The sequence below is a fragment of the Cyprinus carpio genome, chromosome A17 (assembly GCF_018340385.1).
Source record: "Cyprinus carpio isolate SPL01 chromosome A17, ASM1834038v1, whole genome shotgun sequence".
Lineage (NCBI taxonomy): Eukaryota > Metazoa > Chordata > Actinopteri > Cypriniformes > Cyprinidae > Cyprinus > Cyprinus carpio.
In genome coordinates, this window is record NC_056588.1 from 5,359,393 (window position 1) to 5,365,392 (window position 6,000).

The window sequence follows — 6,000 nt, forward strand, 5'->3', positions numbered from 1 at the left end:
ATCCCAAAATGCTCATGTTGTTTCTCATTGTTTCCTGTGTTTTGTTTAAGTGACCTTATTTTAAAAGCTGTCAGGGAAATGATCTAACCCTTTATCTACGAAGATGAAAACTAAAGCAGCTTAAACTTTTATTGCTGGCTGTGAAAGAAGATTTGCAGAACTTCCACATTTAGTAAATCCTTCTAGCAGAATGTACTAATAATACACAAGTGATTCCATTTATATATATACATATCCTCAAGAGTCACGTATACATGAAGTCCACAGATGCCCACACAGAAAATAAGAAAATAATATGAGCAAATGCACATCCAGCACACTGAGACCTAAATATCTCAATCTTTTTCACCTGAAGTGGGCCTGAAACTCTAGTTTTCTCCCACATGGGCCTGTAGAGCAAAGGACAAACTCATGCTTATATTGTTCTTCTGACAAATCCTACTACAAAGCTCTGGCCTCCTCTCCGTGCTGGCCTAAGGCTTAGAATCTGGATTTAACTCCAAAGCCACTGGCTCAAGTAGCCACAGTCAGTTGCTGGGTTTAGGGTTAGAATTTGGTTTTAAAGCATCCAGTAGGAGGCTACTGAAAGGCCAATTCTTTCACCCCGATCTCGCACCTACCATCCTCCGTAGTCTCTCGAGCTGCAAAGAAGACAAGCCCGTCATTTGTTGTGAAGTACAGTAATCTCTATGAAGGGTCGGGGCAATTGTGTTGCAGTTGTTCAGTCTTGGAGGAGACCCCAAGTGGACTGCTCGTCTTTTTGGGTGGAGGAAAAGCACTCAGACAGATGCTCTGCTTTTCCACTGAAACACTCTGACAGAGATGAACTGAAAATAGGCTGTTTTATTTACCTGGACTGTCAGATATTGTGATATTGTGCACTTTTTTTTTTTTAAATAATAGAAAGGGCAACTGATTCCTCTTTTGAATTGCATGTAATTGCATTAATGTAAAGTATAGGTATCAGCAGGCCTATAATCATAATATAATCACAATAATATATAATAAGACTGCTGTAAATTGTATGCAAAATATTGCACACTGCATTGAAGCTACTAAAATATTTATTTATTTACATGTAACAGTGACTGAATGGTCGACTGATTGCATGAATGGTGGGGATTTTCAGTGACTCTTTCTGCATATTACATAACAATGCCAGTAGGTGGCAACATGTGACAGGCTTTTTAAGTTGGTCAATAATTTATTCATTCAACGGATTTGTTCAAATACACTGATTCAACCAGGAACGAATTAGCTGTCTTTATGACTCATTCGTTTGTTCATTAATGCATACATTCATTCGATTCCTTTGAAACAATGATTCAATCCACTGTTTGTGAGTCATTAATTCATTCACTCAATCGCCCCATCCCTTTAAATTGTGCACTATTTTTGGTATCAGCCATTTTGTAGTTGTAGTTGTGGATGTTACTGTATCTAATGAAATATTACCTTCAACAAAAACGTGTAGCTCTCTTTGGTACATATTTAATGTCTGCATTCTCGCTTATTTTTGTTCACTTAATTCGGTGTAGTGTGGGAATAGTGAATGAGGGGATTGGTGGTATTGAGCTATCTTTATTATTAGTGAGAAAATGAATCATTCGCTCAATGATTGATTAATTCAGCAAAGCCACTGCTGTGTTTGTTGTTTGGATATCACCCTCGAAAATTCACCACAGTAACCTAGTAAGTTATTGTTACTAGTGTAAATCATACATTATTGAGGTTTCCTCAAACAAAAACTTCTGAATCTTTCTGTCAATATGTATTTATGACGGCAATAACTTAAGTAACTATGGCACTGTGGATGGAAACTGGAAACTACGGTAACCATGGTTCATTTTTGAGAGGTAAAGTTATATTTATTTTAAGCCACTGTTCCTATTATTATTATTATTTTTTTTAAATAACACTTTTGTGAGTCATAGATAAATACAGGTTAGAACAGACTAATTGAAATTAAAGTGAGGAGAAATTGCATTTCTAGTCTTATGCCTGAATGTGAATATAAACACATATTTGATATTCAGGCACTATGAAGATATTGTCAAACCAAGACTGCTAATTGTACGTCAAAAAACAACCTGTTTTGTAATTTTTCATAATAGGCCTTATTAAGTAGACATTTAGTTTTTGACTTTCCTCAAGATGGCTTTGCACACTTACAATTAATTACGACAAACACCGAAATCCCCATTTCACGCTCATCCTCAAACCTTACCCACATTAAGATCAGATTCTGCAGCTTTTGTTTTCTGCTCTGCGACAGGTTTCCCGTACGGACGCTAATTTGATGGTTGCTATTTTTAAATGCTTCAGTGCCTCAGGTGAGGTTTATTCCTGCACAACGAGGTTCCAGTCAGCCAACTCCTATCAAAGAGATAACGTCAGTTGCTATGGAAACCCGCTCTCCTCTCAGGTTATAAATCACAGACACTTGTTTCTTTGTGGGGAGTTGGTTCACAAAAGCGCTATCTTCGTCTGCTTCGCCTCTCCCAGCATTTTGACCTGCGTTTTGGGTATAGTGACTACGAAACAAACTTTCCAGACCACTCCATGCAATCTTCTGTGGTCCTGCATGGAGAAAAAATGGTTGCTTGTTTGCAGTTTTCTGTGGTTATAACAAAACTAGCTTTGTGTTTCTGTTTGCACTTCCTAGCCTTCCCGGCCTGATAAATCAGGTTTTCCAATGCCACAGAGAGAGATGGAGACACAGGGACTGCTCCATGTGACAAGATTGCAATTATGGCCTCTAATCACATTACTCTTCCCATTCTTTGCCACTGCTGTTCCAGGGCTGCCATTACCGATACTGCCAGGGAGCCGACACTGGCTAATGCTGGTGGCTTTAATTGCCTGCCTGTCACTAGGTGAAAAATCTACACATTGGTTGTAGGCAGTAGGACTTGAGATGTAATGCTGAATCAGTGGGTGTAGTATGTTTCCCGTTCCTTCCATAAAAGCGAGACTGTCACACAGTGTGGCCGCTGTGCTTTGTGGTTGAGGCTGTTTTCTTTTTACTGCCGCATTGCTTTGCAGAGTGCAGTCACTCTCTGTGCTTTTGTGTTGCCACTAAAAACCGTGTGTCCCTGGTGTTTTGGGGAGACACACATCGAACATTCAATATTGCGAGTTAAGTACATTTAGCTTAATTCTGCTGTTGTTTATCTTTTAAAAATAAACTAAAATGCTAAACTCTGTTTAAGCTCCGTAATTGGGTATGTAAAAATGATTTGAAAAATGAGTTTGAGATCAAAGATGCAATGTGCAGCAGAATTAGACTCCTATGGGATACAAAAAGTGCACTCTTCTGCCCAGTTTGGGGGAATGAATATGTAATGTGGCATTAGAGCTCAAAGCAGTTGCCAAACTGATTCTCCGTGTTAAGTGCAGTTTTGTTAAATGAGCTGAATCTGATTTTCTGTTGAGACACAAAACATTCTAGTTTGGATTGTTTTTGCACGTGAACAACCAATTAGATTAGTAATATGAGGTAATTCTGAGCCAAACTGAATATGCAATGAGAAAAAAACTTAAAAATAATTATTATATTCATATTCATAAAAATTGTTCTTATATTAAACTTATGATCTAAGTAAATAATGCTCAAAAATAACCAAAGACATATTTGATTATTGTAGTTTTTTGGTTTACTTACTATTCCAAAGTTCTAACAACTTAAGGGTCATTCACTTGGAACATGTTTTTGACACAAAGCTGTGGAATAATAATAATAAAAAAGCAAGGTCTAGAGATGACCTTTTGAACTTTAAGTTGAACTACTTTTAACTTTATTATGTCTTTGGAATGACGAGTCATGTGCAATACACTACGAAAGTTTAAAAAGACATGAGTCTAACAGTCAAAGATGCCTGTTCAGCATGTGTTTATATACAGAAACAATAAAGCAGTGCAGTGGAATGCAAAAATGCATTTGGTGGGAACAGCCCCTTACAGGGTTTTATGAGATTCATTTTTATGCAGCTTTTAACATTTTTATACACTTAGCAGGTCATAGCAGGTGGGTTAAATGAATACATTTTGTTAGTTTTGTGATTCTACACGAACAGTCCCACAGTTTTGATCAGTCCCATTTGGCCGCTTCCCAGCATGCACTGGGCCATGAATATTTAATATGGTTAACTTGACTGTGTGTTATTTCCTTTGTTGTTGATTTTTGTTGTCACATTTAGTAACTGGTTGTCTTATGATGTCCGGATGAGTTTGTTTAATTATTCAAAAGGATGAGTTAGTTTGTTGTTACCTGTTCTCTGTGGTGTTTCAATGTATTTCATCAGTTATTTAAGTCTTGTGAGTTTGTTGTGATGTAGCTAATAGTTTGAGACAGCAAGTGCTTTGCTTTTCAAGATGTTTGTCATAGTGAACATGAGCTGAAGCACTCACTGTACAATGAAAATCCATGAAAATCTAAGTAGAGTGAACAATTTTTAAGTTAAATATTCTTATTAAATATTCTTAAGGTAAATCTAAATGTGCAGTTGCTACAGTTCTGGCAGATTTTAAATCATGGCAACTTGAAAAAATTTATTTATGCAAATGAATTCCACTCAGAAAAGCCATGCAAACTTTTATTTGTGTGTGTGTGTGCGCGCGAAAAAAAACCTGATGATTAGCAAGATGCCACTCAGTTTGATGCCATATGCTAAATTACATGCCAGACATGAAATGAGAGACTATATAAGCCTCACAGGCTATCTATCTATCTCTTTATGGAGTGTGATTAAGTCACCCTGGGATGAAGAAGTGTGCACTGAATGAAGCTTTAACAATCATGTATGGAGTCCAAAGAGCGGTTTGTGTTCCCTCTGATCAACAGCAGTTCAACAAGAGCAAATTTAATGGTGGATTGAAACCATGCTATTTGTCTTCAGGCAGCAGGGTATTGATCGACCCCATTTCTGCTGCTCTATTAATCTTGGTGGCCAGAGGTCATGTGATCTGCCCCGGCCAATCCAGAAACAAGTCCCTCCTTGAAGATGAAATTCTACAGCTCCTAGTAAGACACTCTTACAGCACTTGAACTGGTGCTTTCCTCCTCAGATCCCCAGCCTCCGCTTTTATAAAGACGTAAACATCCCTTTTGATCGTATCTTATAACCCTGAAAACTCTTAGAGGTTACAGGCAAAAACACAAATCTAAATGGAGATTGAACTATCGCAAGTTATAATCTGAAACACAGTTTTTATCTGCATTTGGACACATCTGAACATCCACAACACAAACAGTTTTTGACAGAGTTAAAACCACAGATGAACCCACTGATAAATTCCCCTCATTTTCTTCTTGCAAACAAACAAAGTCCTGCCAGGAGTTTATCGGCGCACTCGTAACAAAGCCAATCTCATTCATGATGGCAGATGTGGGATGTGGCAGGGGAATCCACGTATTCAAACAAAAGTTTTCCGCCACCCGAGAGGGAAAATGCTCACATCGGGTCTCTGTTTAAGAGTCTGCGCCATAATTCTCATTGGTTTCAGGCTATTCAGGCACCTGGTGGCAGACATCTGCAGATCTGCCAAGGCTGGCTTTGTGGCTATGGTTAGATCAACTGAAAATGTGCCATTTGTGGCAGCTCAAAAAGCATAATGTTCAACTGGCCTGAGGTTTTCAGGTGCTGCCTGAAAGTTGTAGGTGCCAGTTGAATGGATCAGCACTTTCTTTGTAGTTCTCTGGGTGCAAAACAATGTTAAAATGTTTCTTCTTTCCCAACTTTACCCCAAAAGGAAAATTCTGTCTTTATTTACTCAGCATCATGTTATTTTAATACTATGTGTCTTTTGTTCTTTTGCAGAATACAAAAGAAGCTATTCTGAAAAAAGCTTGAGTTCAAATGAAATTGAATGCCAGTGTTGTTTGGACTCCTGCATAAAAAAAAGAAATAAAAAATGAAATATCTATTAAAATATCTTTCATGTTTCACAGAAGTCATACAGGTTTAGATCAACATGAGGGTGAGTAAATTTTCTCCAAAT